Raw genomic sequence first — 21,370 nt, forward strand, 5'->3', positions numbered from 1 at the left:
AAATACTCTAAGACCTGAGAACTCTACCTCAGTCACTGCATCAGATGTTGCACCTTCTTATTATTGCTCATTTCTTTCTTCCAGTATCTTCCCTATTATCCCCTAAAATTACAATTCTGGTATAATTATAAACTCTACTGCCTCTCCTTCATCTGGTTCTTTTCTTTCTTTTTCCCTATCATTTTTCCAAGTATAGTGCACAAGCCTAAAGATCAAAGATCAATACAATATCAACTGAACCTGAAAAGAACTGTCTTAGAAAGCTACTCTCAGTGGGATTTCTACCTATCAGACAGCTTGCCAACAGGTGTAAAAACTACCCTGAATTTTAATGGACATCAAACCTCAATGAAGAAACGCTTAGAAAAGATTCCCAAAATATACACCCTAAATGTTTCTAAGTGTATTATTGTAGCCAGTTTGGCAAATATTAATAACTAATATTTATTAAAATCTTATATTCTGGGGTCATTCTGGTCATCTAAATATATGAATTCCTGTCATTTCCACAGCAGGACTTTGAGACAAATATGATTAAAAATCCCTACATTATAGATTGAGTACCTGGGACACTGAGAGCGTTAATATTTGCACTAGGTCCGATAGCCGGTACATATCACAGGAAGTTTAGAATGAAAATTATTTCATTCTAGAGGCTATTAATATAACATTAGGTTAGTGGTCTTCTGGTGATTTTGAAAGATCTTGAGTTTACCCTTGTGAAACCCAAGTCCTAGCGATGCCTAGAGTTAAACTGTGGAATTGGGAGGGCTGGTAAATTCTGTAGAGTCATATATGGGGCCACTGGAGATTCCTCATCAGTTCTTGCAACTTCCAAGATTACACCCTCATTTTCAGATTAGATCTTAGCCTTCACCACTGAGAATGTTTAGGTAGGAATGGTAACATGAATTACCCAGTCCACCAAGGGAGAAAGAGTTTTCCCAAAACAATATGAAGGAAAATAGCCTTGTGTAATTGAAGATAAAAGTACACTTCCTGAATTACCCAGAGACTTCATATTTGTTCTCAAAGTCAGCCATTCAGAAGGTGAACAGCCATCTAAGAAGTAACGTGTTTGATTCTCAACCTGAAAAACAGGGTTTGTAACAGCCAATTTATCCAAATCATATTCAGCGGTCAAAGACATGGTGGCGCCATAGGATACCAAAAGATACAAAATGAGTTTAATGTTAGCTACATTTTCTAAATCTCTACTATATAGCAAGCACTGTCTCAAAGACTTCAATTATTTTTTAAAATGTTATTCTCACAGTATGGTTGGTGAATTTGATTCAGTAAATTGGCTGTGATTGTATCAAAGCATTCTCTTCTCTAAGTTGGGGAACTACTGTATTCTTTCTTCAGATTCAGAATCAAATCCACATTTTATCCATTAAAATGAAGGTAAGTATCAAAATCTTCATTTTAAACATAAGGAACCCAGGACACCTGGGAGACTCAGTCAGTTAAGCATCTGCCTTCAGCTCAGGTCATGATCCCAGGGTCCTGGGATCGAGTCCCGCATCAGGCTCCTTGCCCAGTGGGGAGCCTCCTTCTTCCTCTGCCTGTCGCTCCCCCTGCTTGTGTTCTCTCGCTCTCTGAAAAATAAATAAAATCTTTAAAAAATAAATAAATAAAGATAAGGAACCCAAGACCTCTAAGGTTACTAAAGGGCAGATCCAAGTTGTAAACCTAGGTTTCCTTTGGTTCAAAACAAAACAAAAATAAATCTGAGATTCCCTGTTATCCAAAGTAGCATGCTGACTTTTGAACTCAGCTCTCATTACGTTCAGCACAGTCTTTTCTCCAAGCTGGATTTCCTCAATTCTCTCAACCAATGTTCATATGAAATAATTTCAAGACTTCTTCATAAGCCTGGCTATCTCCTTGTGAAGATTTGTCAAGATTCTTTTAAAAAAAATACCAGTAACTTAGCACTCTTGTCTGACCCATAGTTATCTCTCACATCTTAACCTCCATGGCCTCTGATTTCCCACATATAGGTGTACAAAATTTGCTTGCCTATTTCACAGAGTTGATGTGAATTTCAGTGAAATCACATGTAAAAATATTTTTAAGTATGTGATGCTATATAAATTGCATATTATTAATAGTATAACAATATGTACATTAAAGTTTAATAATATTTCAAAAATTATTTGTAGCCATAAGCCTTTCTCTTAAAAGACATAATATTCTTTCTTTTGATACACATTTTACATTCTTAAAAAGAACTCTGAAGTGTTTTCTATTAGCTTAACATTTTGTATGGTGCACAGACTGAATGTATTTTGTACTAGCTCTAATTTGCAAATAGAAAAAGACATGAAGTAGGAACCATTTGGTAAATTAATGAAACATTTAACAATTATACAGATTTTGTGACTCCAAATCAGTACATTAAGGCTTTTGATTCACTTATCTTTAATTCATGTGTAGTTCATTGATGCAAATGTTTTGGCTATAACATTTCTATTGAATCAAACATATGTTCCATTAAAGACTCCATGTGACCTAAGGGCCTTATCTGACTTTCTAACTTAACTCAAATGATATTAATGATGGAACACATTCTCATTTCCTGTAAAATTTTAGAACCCTTTCATACTACTGCTTACGAAAATGATTGCTCAGTTACCACTGGTGGCAATTTTTAGTACAAAGTGAACTTGTGTGGCATTTGTCTATCTAATTTACCTGATTAGCATAGGGACGATTTCTATGATTAATTTTATTTTTCATTTGAGCTCTAAGATGCATAACAAATATATAGATAAAAATGACATCAGTAAGCAACACCAAAAAATTAAGTCATTATTACTAAAAGTACATATTGGTGTGTATATTTCTAGATATGATTATGTGTATATATAATTTTTCAGTGGTGTTTTACATTATGCTTTCTTACCTAACTATAATTTGTAAACATTTCTCAAATCAATGAATACATTTCTTCAAAACCATTTTTATTAATCTCTAGTATTTCAGTATATAAATGAAACAAAATTTTCTCAGTCACTCTCTATTGAACGGCCTTTACATTACTTTTAAGTATGTTTATTAAGTGATACAACAGCAGTTATATTTGTGGCTAAATTTTTATTCTATTATTTCACTGTTTCTTAGGGATAGATTACTAAAAATGGAATCGCAGAATTTTTAAGGTTTTAGATACATATAGCCGAAGTGATTCATAGAATGGATCTATGTATTCTATGAACTGACATTCCAAAACTACTTGTTCTATGATAACCCTGGCTGTAGTCATATTTAAATTAAATCTTTCCCAATTGGCTAAAAGAGAAATTATGTCTTTTCAAAGATTGCATGTCTGTTTGAGTCCATATATATTTAATATGTGTATGCCTATATTTATACCTTCTCCTGTACATGTATTACTTATTTTTTTTTTAATTCTAAATGGAATTTTCATGTTTTGTCATGAATTTTAGTGTTCTTTATAGTTTAAGGATGTCATCTTCTCTGTGTTTGGATTTTTGAGTCGATTTTTCAATTTGTATTTTTCCATATGGAAATGTGTTTGCAGTGTAGGGGAGGGAAAATTTTATCTCTCCCCTTTTTAGGGTGTTTCAGCTGTGCCTGAGAATTAAACTTACGTATACATAAGAGAAAAGTATACTAATTTATGTAAGTGTCACATGACACAGGAGATTTCTTAAGGAGACAAAACTCAAAGATGTGGCAAAACCTAAATGCTTTTATACTAGTTTGGATAAAGAGACACAATTGTGAAGAAACTAAAATATATAGAAGGGTCAAAGGAAGATAAAAATTATTTTAACAGGGTCTGTTTGTGCAGAATTGTCTCAATTTTGATTCCCAATAGAAGAATATTGGTTTTGTTTTTGTTTTTGTTTTTGTTTTTGTTTTTTTCCTGGTAAAGGAAGGACATCCTGCACGTGGGAATTTTTATCTCCCATTTTCAGAAGAAAAGGGGAAATTAAATACTTTGCTTACATTTACTATTTGCTTCTTTTCTAAGTGCCTTTACCTCAAAATAATCCTTATGTCATAGTGGATATATTTTGGAGTGACATATTCTACCATTTTAAAGAATATAATCTTTCTTTATCTTTCCTTATGGAAATATATTTAAAATGTATGTAACTGAACTGTTATTTGTTTATGATTTCTGCCTTTGTTATAACTTTTTAACATGTATATATAATTTAATATTCTTATACTGTTTAACAATTTTAATCTATTAGGAATTGATTCTGATTCATGGTTCTCAAAATCATTCTATAGCCATTTGATCCAAAATGTTTATGAAATAATCCATCCTTTTCTACTGATTTGATCTCTAACATTTATCATATTTTTGTGTTTACCTAGACCTATATCTGAGGTCTCCTTTTCCATTCATTCATTTTGTCTCTATTACATCACTATCACATCATTTTAAGTAAATAACACATTTTAATATCTACTAGGATAAATCTCTTATTACTCTATTCTTATAAAATAAAACAAAATTGTTATGTCAGGTTCTAAAGGAAATCCGCCTGGCACTTCATAGAGATTATATTAAATTTATTCATTAATTCTTAAAGAACTGGCGTCATTATAATATTAAGGCTTCCAAACAAGGATATGGAATTTATCTTCAGTTATTCATGAATCTTTTATGACTCTCAGCAAAGTGTTTAAAGTCCTGAACACAAGTACATTTCTTGGTTTTGATAAACGTACCATGGTTGTATAAAATGCTAACATTAAGGAGGCTGGATGGAGGTTATATTGGAACTCTGTGCTACACTTGCAAATTTTCTGTAAATCTAAAATTATTTCAAAATTTAAAAATGTATTAAAATTATTCTTTTTTATTTGTTTCTATCCATTCAGTGAGCGTTTGTTTGTTTCTATCCATTTAGTGCTTTACTGGGCTTACAAATGAATTTCCTGAGGGTAAGAGCTGGTGAACCACCCACCAGCCACCAAATTACTCAGTGCTTCCAGAAACCTGAATACTAAACAGAAAGCCTTGGTAGAATGCAGATAATCACTTAGCCAGAGAAGTTTCTTGGACTTCTTACTTTCCTTCTTCATTGTCATCCTCCTCTCTCAGGAACTTTCCAGCTGGATGCATATTCAGGATGTGAGAAGGGTGGAAGAGTCTGATCTCACCTACACAGAAAGGTGCCCTGCAAAAACCATGCCCCAGATGCAGTCAAAAGACATAAAGGCACAGGTCCGGCTCAGGCCTGCTCCATCAATAATAATAATCATCATAATTCTCAGTAGCCATCATGGAGGGCTAACAGGCCCAGGAACACTAATCTGGACAAGTCAGCTTAGTGAAATACTGTAGATTAAGCCTGACCATTCCTTGTCTAGACCATCATAATGCATATATTTGCAAAAGGGGTAAGCTCTAGAAATAGTCCTAGCACTTAGTAGCTACATACTGTGCACAAGTCCCTCAACATCTCTAAACCTCAGTTCCTTGGTCAGTGAAATTCTGTTTCTATTGTACATTTCTGTGGCTTCCACACCCTCCACCCCCGCGCAACCATAGTTGTGTATTCATCTCGTCAAACTGTATAATGATTTCTTGAAAAATATAATGAGAGTTGATATTGAGGTAGCCATTGTTCTAGGTGCTGGAAATACACTAGTTTCTCTTGCACTCACTAGACTGAGTTACTTGATGGCAGGAAGAAATTTCATTTTATTTTGTTATTACTGGCTCTCAGCACCAGCCAGCTCTAACAAAAATTCAGTGAATATTTAGCAAAGGCATTTCCTTAACAAGTGTAGCCTCATACATTGTAAAACCATTGAGGTTTAACCACCAAGTGAGAGATACTCTGACCCTTTCCCACTGCTTCAGAAGTCCTGGGGTCTCGGGAAATTTCCACTTGTCGTTTCAGAGAGTATGAAGGACAAAATTTATGACTGCACAAGGCATGGAGGGGAGGAAGGAATCTCTCTTCATCAGGTGCTGCTTTGATTACCTTTCTTAGAATTCCTGCCATCATAGAGAGAAAATCTTGCATCCAGTTGAGTGGTCCCAGCAGAAAAGTCTGATATTCTCTAAAGAATATGAATGTACCCATGGGAGTGCCTCTGGGAGATGACAAGATTTGGCTGTTGTGAGCGTCATACAATATTTTCAAGAGGAAGATCATGTTTGCCTAGCTCATCGGGAAATGCAGCGCTACCCCAATGTCTGAATGTAACAGAGGACACCCTCTCGGTTTGTAGACTCAGGATCCCCAGCTTTCAGTATTTATTATCAACGTGACATGTGCTCAATTAATTGAGGCTCCTCTGGGTTGCTTCAGCTCCACGAGCTTCACCCCCTTGGCTGCTCTAGATATATAAATGGCTCAGAGCCAGGAACACAGGCTCTTTGTTAAAAGAGGGGTTAGCAAATTTTAAAAAAGGTGCTAAAGACAAACCAGCTCTTAATACAGACTTCCTCTCTGATGTAATCAGAAAACCTAAAAGATTTAGGAAGAAGCAAAAAAAGACCTGTGGGTGGTCTTGGGTCAAAACCCACAAGTTTTATGTGTGCCCAATTCTAAGACTCATCATAAATTTCATCTTCAAGAGAGATTATTCTCGAGCATCCATTTATGCACTCAGAAAATGAGTTACTATGAGATTTAACATGGAATGATAAGAATATGAAAATAAAAATCTGATTAAGGTTAAGCTTTCCGGATTTTCTTCACATCCATGTTATTACTAAGAGCTAATGTTGGTAACACCACAAACATATGAAAAAAATCTAAAAGGTGTTGACAACTGCCTAAAGAAATCCCTGATCTTCAGATTCCCCTATGTCAGAAACCAAATATTGTGTTTAAGGACACGGAATTCATATGCACAAAACATATTGTGGAAACATCGTTGCAGATGTTTAGATGCTATCATGCAAAAGATGTGGTTACCAATTATTCTTAAAATTAAATAGTGTAGGAAATAGCACAAATGAGAAACCAGCAACAATATGGGGATGCATAATTAAACATTAGAAAAGTGTAATGGACATTATTTTAGGTCTGCCTAAGAGCCAGGTTATAGCCAAACATAACTCTTGGTCAGTGATGAAATGCAGGCTGTTGTGATTCTGCCTTTCAGAGGAGGCACTTGGACAAATGGAAAAGGCAATCAAAGATTTGTGAGCCATGCTTAGCCCATTTATTTTTGACAGGGTTTTTCTGATAGTGTGTGTGCTTGTGCACACATATATATTGTGCATTTGGTTATCAAGGTATTATCCAAACTATACAAACAGGGATTTTTGCTTTGAAAAAAAATTAAGCAATAGCTACGAAAAAATTAGTAACTACCAGTCCTTTATATAACCTTCGATTACAGTATGTCTTCTTGTAGTCCTTCCTTAAAAGACTCCTTAAGGAATTATAAGTGAAGTTTTATATTAAAAGAGATTTTAGAAAATATATAGTAATTCTACTAAAGTAAACTTCTCAGATCCCAGTCATAACCTCGATCTTATTAAATTGCTTAGAAGATTTCATAGAAAATCAACCTTACTTTTAAATAGGTAAAAAATTTTAAATCAAAGTATATAAATTGCAGTTTGTTATATCAGTTCTTTCAAGACCGTACCTTACTTCAGACACACAATTCCAAAATGCAGGAAGTCAAGAAAAGAGTAGAATTAATTTCCAGTTAAAATATTTACTGAGGAAATTTCTGAGTCATCTGTTCTTTTTCTTCTTCCTTTCTCTGCCTTTTGCATTACTTCCCCATTGACCATAAAGTGGATTTTAAGCTGATATGTGCATTTAGTGAGGAGGCGTGTTCTTGTTTTGAAATGTTGATAAGTAGAAGCTCATTTATATCTTTTTCGCTTATTGACAAGTTGATTTAGCTTTTCTTCTTAACCTCCTCCCAGCTCATTTTATATTGTGGCTTCGTGGTTTATAAAGGAAAACCTGTTCCTTGTAACTTTAGAAGCAACTGATATTTATAATATGAAGATATGAAAGGTCTCCATAACTTATAGTCTTTTATGTCAGGAAGTATGTTTAGTTTTACCTGAAAAAAGTTTACTGAAAAAGACTCAAAAGTGTTTTCTCAATGTTGAGTAAAGACATAGTCCTTCTAGTGTGGAGCTAACAAGATCTTTTGTGCAGAAGCTTTTCCTTACAATCTCGTTTCTTGATATAAATGCTTATTTGGCCACAGGATGAGCATTCCACAGCATAGTTTCCCAGTAACCCTCCAACCATGCCACATGTGGGGGCGTGCTTCAAAAAGTCCTAAAAGCATTTCTTCTGACCTTGGTTCAGTAGATTAACTTCAGTTAATCAGATTAACTCCAAATCTACATTGGAAGATCTTGATATTTTAAGTATGGCTTAAAAGAAATAATGACAAGAACTACAAAGGAGTGATCCAAGAAGCTGAATTTCAGAATCATCAGTGGGCTCAAATTCACCATGAACCTAGAAGAGTAGTGAACGCTTGAGAAGCAAAAGAGGAAACCAATTTCGAGGTAAATTGTGGACACTATATTGTTTTAATTGGGTCTTTTCAGATCGCTTGGAAATGTAATTGTAGACAGATTTTATGTACAGGGTATTTTTCCTGTTCTAATTCACACTGGATATTAAACAGTGCTTTATACTGTAGGACACTTTCTTTCTTTCTTTCTGTCTTTCTTTCTTTCCTTCCTTTTTCTTTCTTTTTTATTAACATATAATATATCATTTGCTTCAGGGATACAGCTCTGTGAATCATAAAGCTTACACAATTCACAGCACTCACCATAGCACATACCTTCCCCAGCGTCCATCACCCAGCCACCCTATCCTTCCCAACCCCACCCCCAGGAACCCTCAGTGTTTTTCCTTAGATTAAGAGTCTCTTATTGGTTTGCATAGGGCATTTTCAATAGCATTCTCAAAACACAGTGTAAGTCTTAAATCCATACCAGATTGTCAGTGAATTTGGTTTATTGTACTATGCTGACTAGCTGGACCACAGAGATGGCTCTTCTCCATTCATTTGGGAACAGTAGTTTCATACACATGCTCAAGACTAAAATCTGCTAGGGTGAGTTCTCTGTGGCCCTGCTCTGTAGCAAGAAGTTCTCTCAGTATTTCCATATACTCCCATCCTTTAATTACACATCCTGCACAATTCATTTTACCTCGATTGGGGTTATAGTTTTGGGGCAATAGAAAATCTTGTTTGTAATTCTCCTTACCATCAAATAATCTTTTTATCAGTAGACTCTAAACTCCCATATTAGAATTTTTGGCTTAATAGGGTGCCTGGGTGTCTCAACTGGTTAAGTATCTGCCTTAGGCTCAGGTCACGTCCCCACGGTCCTAGATCAAGTCCCACATCAGGCTTCCTGCTCAGAGGGGAATCTCCTTCTCCCTCTACCCCTCCTTCTGCTCATAATCTCTCTCTCTCTCTCACATTCTCTCTCTCTCAAATCTTTAAATAAAATTAAAAAAAAAAGAATTTTTGGCTTAATAGATTCATGCAGATATTTGGCCTGTTACAAAATGGAACTACTATTCCTTCTCTTCAAATATTAACCAATAGTCGTCATTACTGTACTTTTTGATATCAGTTTTTGAATTGATCTTGCTTGTGGAGAGGACAGCTTTTCAGCTTTCAAGATCAAATCTCTCTCCCTCCTGGTCCCCAAACTTGTCTGCCCTCATTGTAACTAATGACTCTTTTCTTTGAACCACATCTTAACCATCTATGGAGCAATAGTGGGAAACTTTTAACACAAATTACAATTATTGGTCTATTTATTTGCCTCTCCTCCTAGATAATGAGCACATTGAATATAGTATGTTCAGTTCCTGGAATACAGTAAACATCAAGTTAATGTCTATAGAATGAATTGATTAATGAACCATGTTTGATTATTAGGCATGATTAATGAGGAGGATCTGAAATATAAAACACACCATTTTAAAAAATTTTCAAAATCTAGATCATTTCAGAATTTGATTTGAAATTGATAATTTATGGGGTGCCTGGGTGGCTCAGTGGGTTAAAGCCCCTGCCTTCGGCTCAGGTCATGATCCCAGAGTCCTGGGATCGAGTCCCGCATCGGGCTTTCTGCTTGGCAGGGAGCCTGCTTCCTCCTCTCTCTTTGCCTGCCTTTCTGCCTACTTGTGATCTCTATTTGTCAAATAAATAAATAAAATCTTTAAAAAAAAAAGAAATTGATAATTTGCTTCATAAAAATCACAAAATAAAAATATATTTAATGATTATGATAACAGTTAAAGAAACTGAAGTGAAAGTATCCATTGTTTCCATTTTTATTGTTTCAGTTTGTGAATGTATAAGTATTTGAATATACTTTGAATTGTGGTTTTTTTTTAATTTTCAAACAAATGTATCAGATTTCAGCTAAGCATTGATAGCAATGACAAATAATAAAACTTGAAATTGGGAAGCATTAAATTAAAGATACCATAATATTTTCTTGCCACTTAAGAAAGGAAGTTTCATGACGACATTTTTAGTATATGTGCTGCCGAAGCAAGCACCATGACAGCATTTTTAAAAGTCTACAGTGTTAGTTTTCATTGTAATGTAATTTATTTCAGAAAGGTGTACTTTGGTCTGGCACTTGCAAATGTTTGAAAAAGAAAAATAGTGTAATACATGATAAGATTTTGCACTGGGACCTATTTATATGGGAATCAAATAAAAGGCTTCCCAGCATCATTTGGTTCTTTTGTACAAATACCAAGTTACCTAAACACTGGCACAGAGGACAGAAATAACTGTGTACGTACTCTGTAATTATATGATACTCAACCTTATAATTAAAGGCACAACAGTTGCCATGTACACAAAGTAAGTGCACTATAAAATAAAGCAATTACTGAAATAAACTATATAATTAAAAATCTCTTAAGGCAGCAACAAGGCTTGCCCAGCTAATTCTGTAAGCACCAAGATAGTTACTCCATATGCATTATCCTGTAGTTTACAATGAGTAGAAAATATCTTTTTCAAAAGCATGTTCTCTGGGAAAGAACACAAACCAGCTAAAACCTTTTAATTTGTTACTAGAGCTGGTACACCCACCTTTTTTGAGGAAAGGCTGAAGTGAGTAGAACATTCTGAACACTAATGTCCAAATGTATTTTTGATAGTACTTGATGATTCAAAGCAGACCTATCCATTGACATTAAGAGAAACAATATCTCTTTTTTAAAGACTCATCTTAATAAGCTCTGTTACTTTTCCAAAGAAACCCCAAAGATAGTTGGGAAGACACTCTCTTTTAGAGACCCACATATGTTTGACTCTGAGATCCTTTGTTCCAACTAGGTATATAAGAATTGCATAAAGACCAGGGAAGATCTTATATGTAGTTCTCACCAAATTTCACTATCATTTTCCCAGCAATATTTTATCTCTCTACCCTTATTTTTTTTTTTAAGATTTTATTTATTTATTTGACAGAGATCACAAGGAGGCAGAGAGACAGGCAGAGAGAGGAAAGGAAGCAGGATCCCTGCCGAGCAGAGAACCTGATGCGGGACTCAATCCCAGGACCCTGGGATCATGACCTGAGCTGAAGGCAGAAGCTTTAACCCACTGAGCCACCCAGGCACCCCATCTACCCTTATTTTTATTTACTTTTAAAAATAAGTACTTTTAATTAACCCTCTTTTGGGGGGGGATAAGATTTTATAAGGTCTTCCTGATTCATTTCATATCACAGATAATGCAGTGGGGGTATCAAGAATGACTCCCAGATTTCTGGCCTTTGCAACTGAGCTGATGGAAGGGCCATTCACCAATAAAACTACTGGAAGAAAGAGTAGAATATGGGGAGCTTAATTTTGGACATGTCGGATTTTATTTTGGAATTTACAAATAATACTTCAGTATGCAGGTGAATGTACATGTGTGAACTCTGAGAAGAGCTCAAGGGCACAGAAAAGAATTGAAGTCATGGGGATGGGTAAACTTATGCAGAGAAAAAACACATTGTAATAAAAGTTTGAGCAACACTAACAGGGAAAACGATGGTAGAACAGGATGAGAGAACAGTGGAAACTCGAGGGGCTGCTGGGTGGCTCAGTTGGCTAAGCAGTCCACTCTTGATTTTGACTAGGTTTGTGATCTCAGGGTTGGGAGGACGAATTCCACGTCTGGCTTTGTGCTTAATACAAAGTATCCTTAGGATTCTCCCGCTCCCACGTGCTCTCCCCCCTGCTTATGCGTTCACACTCTCTCTCTCTTTCTTTCTCTCTAATATAAATAAATAAAATCTTTAAAAAAATAAAGAAAAAACAATGGGAGCACAAGAGAAATGACAAGTCCAATAGGAAGAAACAGGAGAAAATTTTGCCAAAATACCAAGGGATGACCATTTTTTTTCTAATAGGCAGCAGTGTTAAATGCCACAGAGGCACAGAAAGATAGGAAATTGCTAATATCCTTTGGATTGAATATTATAGAGGGCATTGATGACTGTACGAGGGTCACCAGTGATAGTGGAGTTCCACAATATTTATGTGAATCTGAGGACTTTTTTTAAAGTCAAATAAATGACTCTACAGAACAAAACTACTTTATTGATACCTGTCCATTTAGTAATAGATCACTGATAAAATAGGTAATAAAGATACTATTACTTCTGTAATATTTTCAAAGGACTTATTTAGGGATGCCTGGGTGGCTCAGTCGGGTTAAGCATCTCCCTCCGTTCAGCTCAGGTCATGATCCTGGAGTCCTGGGATCAAGTCCCATAGTGGGCTTCCTGCTCCACAGGGAGCTGCTTTTCCTTCTGCCCTTCACCTGCTTGTGCTCTTTCTCTCTCTCTCTCAAATAAGTAAATAAAATATTTAAGAAAAAAAAATTTTAAAGGACTTATTTAACAGCATATATTTGAAAAGAGAAGTATATATATATTCAAGCAGCATAATTTATTTGGACTTTCTAGTGTCCAGATGAATCTGTGTTCTTTTTGCCATGACTCTGTGGCACATTGTCCTTGAATCGCAACTTTTAGGGCTACTTTTAATTCATTTTAATGGACCTTTTTGGTTTTTGTTTGTTTTGTTTGTTTTTACAAATAAGCAGAAATGGTAAAATTTTTAAAAATTAATACATTTGCTTCTTTTCCATTCTAATCCAGTGTGGAAAGGCAACTGAATCAAAATATAAATGAATACTTTTCCCCTCTGAAGTTTTCAAAACCCCATCATCTTTTGTACCATTTTTGCTATTGTTATTTTCCTGTTATAACTAGTAGGTCCTTGCATCCTTCTTATATCCAAGAGATACGTAATAGCAGATCTTTCTCTTTTTCTAGGATTCTGCAGTCCAGTAAGAGTTGCTGGGAATGGGGTATGTGTGCTATATTCTACCCATAATAAGAGCTGTTTTTTTTTTTTTTTAAATTACTGGTGTCTTGTCCCACCAATTATGACTGCTCCATGCAATTAATAAGCTAAGGAGAAAAAAAAAATTCTCACAGTGTGCTTCCCACAAGTATTCCTCCAGTTTGTCAAGGGACAACCAGGAAGCAGAGGTTCTGCTCTACTATTCTGTTAGGTTAATTTTACAGAGGCTCCTGGGCAGGCCTATGTTTGTCTAGCACTGATGGCAATCACGTGTGTAGATTTCTCTACTTTGGGAAGCGTTATTAGGAAGTACTACCCATATTAGGCCCATCGTTTTCTACATCACCTTCATAAAGCTGGCCAACTTGAAGTGGAGTCTGCAGTACTTTCTGAGATGCTCCTCCTTCCAACTTTGCTTGAACAAGTCATTAAAGAAATACCAAATCTTTATTTAACTTTACAAATTTTAGGTGTTTCCAAAAAAAAGATCTTAAGGGTGCCTGGTGGCTCAGAGGGTTAAGCATCTATCTGCCTTCAGCTCAGGTCATGATCCTGGAGTTCTTGGACTGAGCCCTGCATCAGGCTCCTCGCTCAACCGGGAGTTTGCTTCTCCCTCTCCCTCTGCCCCTCCCACTGCTCATGTTCGCTCACTTTCTGTCTCTCTCTCTCTCTTTCTTTCTCACTTTCTCTCAAATAAATAAATAGAAAAATCTTAAAAAAAAATATCTTATACTCAGTAGGTATTTTTTTTTCTAAGTTTTAAAGCCAGCGTTTTTTCTTTGACTATAACATTCCAAATACAATAAAACATACAGGGGGTAGTGGTAATGCTGTCACTAATAATATAGACTTTAAATGTTCTTTTAAGTTTTGTGGCTTACTCTTATTTGTAAGCATGATGACTAAAGCTGTGCCAAGAGTGACTGAGGTCATCATTAACAGAAATGAATGAGAGAGGGAGGGAGAAGGAGATGCCAGTCCCAAGTGTTTGATCTTTATCCATCACACATCATTCCCACGGCCTTAGAGCCCACAAGTCCAGCTCAGCCCAGTAGATAGCACATTAAGAAGGGTTAGTCTACCCAAGGAAAGCATTCTATCCCAGTTCCTGTCCTCTCCCCTCTCCATCCAACCTCAGTGTCATTTTTCAACTCCAGAAAATGCTACCTCTACCTCATGGTATAGCAGTGTATCGGTAATTTTACCAGTAAAAGTGGCATTAGCTAGACAAAAAGAAAAAGAACAAAAAGAACAAGTTATTTTATTAAGGAACACAAATGATTTCCACTCACATATAACAAATATAATGTGACAGAAAAGAGACATATTATTAAAGAATAATTTAAAAATAAAGAATTATAAAGGATTTAAAATGTAAAATTCAAAAAATATCAGACTCAATTCTAACAAGTTAATTAGGGAGATAGTATTAGGAGGTTCAATTTCTTTGTTTTAAAATGTTGGGGCATCTTTGTGGCTTCATCAACTACGCATCTGATTCTTGGTTTTAGCTCAGGTCATGATCTCAGGCTTGTGAGACTGGGCCATCCCGTCCCTGTTGGCTCCCCACTGAGCGGGGAGTCTGCTTAAGATTGTCTCCCTCTTCCTCTGCCCTTCCTCCTGCATGCTCTCTCTCTAAAATAAGTAAATCTTCAAAAAAAAATAAAATAAAATAAAACACAATTGTTTTCAGGCTTTATAGTTTAGTAATCTAGACCTCATTTCTTACAATGCTTGACTACCTATATTAAAGTAGATCTTATTTATAATAGATAATATATAATATGTTACATATATATTATATATAAGTACTTGTTCTTTAGGGAAAAGTACAGCATGGGATTAAAAAAACAGTTGCATTTACTACAAGGATTTCTTTCCTTTGAATTTGTGTGAAATATATTTCTTAAGTTTCAGTAAATGGATCTATTATGTTTTAGCTTTATAGAAAAAGTAAAAAAAAAGATCTCATTGAAATAAAATGGTACAAATATGTCTATTAACTCTCTGGTTAACACTGGCCCCATTAGGTACATTTGGTCTAAAATTTATTTCAAGTCCAATGTTTCCATACTGGTTCTTTGGATGATCTTTCCGTTGTTGAAAGTGTATTGAAGTCCTTATAATCAAATTTCATTTGTTGGCTGCTGGTATGGAGGAAGTGATTGATTTTGTGTATTAGCCCTGTATCTTGCTATATTCACTTACTCGTTCTAAGTATTGTTGATTCTTTCAGATGTTTTTCATAGACAGTAATTTCATATGCAAACAGCTTCATTTCTTTCTTGCCACTCTGTATACATTTTATTTCTTTTTCTTGTCTTAATGCATTAGCTAAAACATTCAGTATGGTGTTGAAAAGGAGTCATAAGAGGGGACATCTTCTCCTTCTTCCTGATCTTACTGGGAAAACTAGTTTTCTCACTATTAAATACGACATTCACTGTAGGCTTTTTTATAGGCTTTATCAAGTTGGAGAAGGTCCCCTCTAGTCCTAATTTACTGAGAGTTTCTATTAGAAATGGATATTGGGTTTTGCCAAATAATTTTCTGCATCTAATGATATGATCATGTTTCTATTATTGTGTTTTAGCTGGTGGATGTGATAAGTTACACTAATTGATTTTCAAATGTTCAAACAGGTTTGCACACCTGAATTAAGTCCTATTTGGTTGTGGTGTATAATTCTTCTGCATTGTTGAACTTGATTTCCTAATATTTTGTTAAGGATTTTTGCATCTCTGTTCATGAGAGATACTGGTCTACAGTTTTTTGATAAAGTTTGTTTTTGGTATTAGGATAATGCTGACAAAATGAGTAGGGTCTTTCCTCTGCTTTTATCCTTTGAAAGTGATTGTAGAGAATTTTTTTTTTCCTTAAATTTCTATTGGAACTTACCAGTGAATGCATCTGGGCCTGGTGATTTCTGTTTTGGAAATTTATTAATTATTGATTCAATTTCTTTAGTAGATACAGGCTCATTAAGTTGATACAGGCTTATTTGAATTTTGGCAAATTGTGTTTTTCAAGGACTTGTTGCATCTAGCTAATTAAATTTGTGGGCCTAGAGTTTTTGTAATATTCCTTTATTATCCCATTACTGTTTATGTGATCTGTATGAAGTCTTCCATTTCTGATGTTAGTAGTTTTTTTCTCTCTTTCTTTTTCTTAGTTGGCCTGGTTAGAGGCTTATTGATTTTATGGATATTCAAACAACTAGCCTTTTATTTCATTACTTTTCTCTATTGATTTCTTGTTTTCGATTTCATTGATCTCCACTCTATTTTTTTACTGCTTACTTTTTATTTAATTTGCTCTTTTTCCTAATTTTCTAAGGTGAAAACTTACTGAATTTGATTTCTTTTTTTTTTTTTTTTTTTTTTTCCCAATTTATTTATTTTCAGAAAAACAGTATTCATTATTTTTTCACCACACCCAGTGCTCCATGCAAGCTGTGCCCTCTATAATACCCACCACCTGGTACCCCAACCTCCCACCCCCCCCGCCACTTCAAACCCCTCAGACTGTTTTTCAGAGTCCATAGTCTCTCATGGTTCACCTCCCCTTCCAATTTACCCAAATTCCCTACTACTCTCTAACGCCCCTTGTCCTCCATGCTATTGGTTATGCTCCACAAATGAGTGAAACCATATGATAATTGACTCTCTCTGCTTGACTGATTTCACTCAGCATAATCTCTTCCAGTCCCGTCCATGTTGCTACAAAAGTTGGATATTCGTCCTTTCTGATGGAGGCATAATACTCCATAGTGTATATGGACCACATCTTCCTTATCCATTCATCCGTTGAAGGGCATCTTGGTTCTTTCCATAGTTTGGCGACTGTGGCCATTGCTGCTATAAACATTGGGGTACAGATGGCCCTTCTTTTCACGACATCTGTATCCTTGGGGTAAATACCCAGGAGTGCAATTGCAGGGTCGTAGGGAAGCTCTATTTTTAATTTCTTGAGGAATCTCCACACTGTTCTCCAAAGAGGCTGCACCAACTTGCATTCCCACCAACAGTGTAAGAGGGTTCCCCTTTCTCCACATCCTCTCCAACACATGTTGTTTCCTGTTTTGTTAATTTTGGCCATTCTAACTGGTGTAAGGTGATATCTCAATGTGGTTTTAATTTGAATCTCCCTGAGGGCTAATGATGATGAGCATTTTTTCATGTGTCTGATAGCCATTTGTATTTCTTGATTGGAGAAGTGTCTGTTCATATCTTCTGCCCATTTTTTGATGTGTTTGTCTGTTTCGTGTGGGTTGAGTTTGAGGAGTTCATTATAGATCCTGGATATCAACCTTTTGTCTGTACTGTCATTTGCAAATATCTTCTCCCATTCCGTGGGTTGCCTCTTTGTTTTTTTGACTGTTTCCTTTGCTGTGCAGAAGCTTTTGATTTTGATGAAGTCCCAGAAGTCTATTTTCGCTTTTGTTTCCTTTGCCTTTGGAGACGTATCTTGAAAGAAGTTGCTGTGGCTGATATCGAAGAGATTACTGCCTATGTTCTCCTCTAAGATTCTGATAGATTCCTGTCTCACGTTGAGGTCTTTTATCCATTTTGAGTTGATCTTTGTGTACGGTGTAAGAGAATGGTCGAGTTTCATTCTTCTACATATAGCTGTCCAGCTTTCCCAGCACCATTTATTGAAGAGACTGTCTTTTTTCCACTGTATATTTTTTCCTGTTTTGTCGAAGATTAATTGACCATAGAGTTGAGGGTCCATATCAGGGCTCTCTACTCTGTTCCACTGGTCTATGTGTCTGTTTTTATGCCAGTACCATGCTGTCTTGGTGATCACAGCTTTGTAATAAAGCTTGAAATCAGGTAAGGTGATGCCGCCAGCTTTATTTTTGTTTTTCAACGTTTCCTTAGCGATTCGGGGTCTCTTCTGATTCCATACAAATTTTTGGATTATTTGCTCCAGCTCTTTGAAGAATGCCGGTGGAATTTTGATCGGAATGGCATTAAAAGTATAGATTGCTCTAGGCAGTATAGACATTTTAACGATGTTTATTCTTCCGATCCAAGAGCATGGAATGGTCTTCCATCTTTTTGTGTCTTCTTCAATTTCTTTCATGAGTGTTCTATAGTTCCTCAAGTATAGATCCTTTACCTCTTTAGTTAGGTTTATTCCCAGGTATCTTATGATTCTTGGTGCTATAGTAAATGGAATCGATTCTCTAATTTCCCTTTCTGTATTTTCCTTGTTAGTGTATAAGAAAGCCACTGATTTCTGCACATTGACTTTGTATCCTGCCACGCTGCTGAATTGCTGTATGAGTTCTAGTAGTTTGGGGGTGGAGTCTTTTGGGTTTTCCATATAAAGAATCATGTCATCTGCGAAGAGAGAGAGTTTGACTTCTTCATTACCAATTTGGATACCTTTTATTTCTCTCTGTTGTCTGATTGCTGTTGCTAGGACTTCTAATACTATGTTGAACAAGGGTGGTGAAAGTGGGCATCCTTGTCTTGTTCCTGATCTCAACGGGAAGGCTGCAAGCTTTTTCCCATTGAGGATGATATTTGCTGTGGGTCTTTCATAGATAGATTTGATGAGGTTCAGGAATGTTCCCTCTATCCCTATACTTTGAAGCGTTTTAATCAGGAACGGATGTTGGATTTTGTCAAATGCTTTTTCTGCATCAATTGAGAGGACCATGTGGTTCTTCTCTCTTCTCATATTAATTTGTTGTATCACATTGATTGATTTACGAATGTTGAACCATCCTTGTAGCCCAGGGATGAATCCCACCTGATCATGGTGGATAATCTTTTTAATGTGTTGTTGGATCCTGTTGGCTAGGATCTTGTTGAGAATCTTAGCATCCATATTCATCAGTGATATTGGTCTGAAATTCTCCTTTTTGGTATGGTCCTTGCCTGGTTTGGGGATCAGGGTAATGCTGGCTTCATAGAAAGAGTCTGGAAGTTTTCCTTCTGCTTCAATTTTTTGAAACAGCTTCAGGAGAATAGGTGTTATTTCTTCTTGGAAGGTTTGGTAGAATTCCCCAGGGAATCCGTCAGGTCCTGGGCTCTTGTTTTTTGGGAGATTTTTGATCACTGCTTCAATCTCGTTATTAGATATCGGTCTATTCAGGTTGTCGATTTCTTCCTGGTTCAATTTTGGTAGTTTATATTTTTCCAGGAATGCATCCATTTCATCTAGGTTGCTAAGCTTATTGGCATATAACTGTTCGTAGTAACTTCTGATGATTGTTTCTACTTCCTTGGTGTTAGTTGTGATCTCTCCCCTTTCATTCATCATTTTATGAATTTGGGATTTCTCTCTTTTCTTTTGGATTAGTGTAGCCAGTGGCTTATCGATCTTATTGATTCTTTCAAAAAACCAGCTTCTAGTTTCATTGATACGTTCTACTGTATCTCTGGTTTCTCCCTCATTGATCTCAGCTCTAATCTTGATGATTTCCCTTCTTATGTGTGGAGTTGGTTTGATTTGTTGTTGATCCTCCAGTTCTTTAAGGTGTAGAGACAGCTGGTGTGTTCTGGATTTTTCAATTTTTTTGAGCAAGGCTTGGATGGCTATATATTTTCCCCTTAGGACCGCCTTTGCTGTATCCCATAGGTTTTGGACCGAAGTGTCTTCATTCTCATTGGTTTCCATGAATTGTTTCAGTTCTTCTTTGATCTCCTGGTTGATCCAAGCATTCTTAAGCAAGGTGGTCTTTAGCTTCCAGGTGTTTGAGTTCCTTCGGAACTTTTCCTTGTGATTGAGCTCCAGTTTCAAAGCATTGTGATCTGAGAATATGCAGGGAATAATCTCAGTCTTTTGGTATCGGCTGAGTCCTGATTTGTGACCCAGTATGTGGTCTATTCTGGAGAAGGTTCCGTGTGCACTTGAGAAGAATGAGTATTCTGCTGTTTTAGGGTGGAATGTTCTGTATATATCTATGAGGTCCATCTGGTCCAATGTGTCGTTCAATGCTCTTGTTTCTTTATTGATTTTCTGCTTCGATGATCTGTCTAATTCTGAAAGAGGCGTGTTAAGATCACCTACGATTAGTGTATTCATATCAATATGACTCTTTATCTTGATTAACAGTTTTCTTAAGTAATTGGCTGCTCCCATATTGGGAGCATAGATATTTACAATTGTTAGATCATCTTGGTGGATAGTCCCTTTAAGGATTATGTAGTGTCCTTCTGTGTCTCTGACTACAGTCTTTAGTTTGAAGTCTAATTTATCTGATATGAGAATTGCTACCCCAGCCTTCTTTTGAGTCCCATTGGCATGAAAGATGCTTCTCCACCCCTTCACTTTCAGTCTGCGTGTATCTTTAGGTTCAAAATGGGTCTCTTGTAGACAGCATATGGATGGGTCCTGTCGTTTTATCCAATCTGCAACCCTGTGCCGTTTTATGGGTGCATTTAGGCCATTCACATTGAGAGTGATTATTGATAGATACGTTTTTATTGACATCGAGTTACCTTTGAAGTCTTTCTTTCTGTAGACTGTCTCTATATTTCTGTTCAATGCTATTCTTGGGATTTTTCCTCTTTTATAGAACCCCCCTTAATATTTCCTGCAGTATCGGCTTGGTGGTTGCATAGTCTTTTAAGTCTTGCCGGTCTTGGAAACTCTTTATCTCTCCATCCATTTTGAATGTCAGTCTTGCTGGATAAAGTATTCTTGGCTGCATGTTCTTCTCACTTAGTGCCCTGAATATATCTTGCCAGCCTCTTCTGGCTTGCCAGGTCTCTGTGGACAGGTCTGACGTTATTCTGATGGGCTTCCCTCTGTAAGTAAGGAGCCTCTTTGCCCTGGCAGCTTTCAAGAGATTATACCTACAATTATAATTTCTCAATTTGACTATCAGGTGTCGTGATGTTTTTTTGGAGTGTATAATCTTGGGTGGAGACCGTTCAGCCTCTAGTACATGAACGCTGGTTTCATTCGCGAGATTCGGAAAGTTTTCATGAAGGACTTGTTCCACGACATCTTCTAGACTTCTTTCTTTCTCCTCCCCTTCAGGAATTCCAATAATTCTGACGTTG

The sequence above is a fragment of the Neovison vison genome, chromosome 4, assembly GCF_020171115.1.
Source record: "Neovison vison isolate M4711 chromosome 4, ASM_NN_V1, whole genome shotgun sequence".
Classification (NCBI taxonomy): Eukaryota; Metazoa; Chordata; class Mammalia; order Carnivora; family Mustelidae; genus Neogale; species Neogale vison.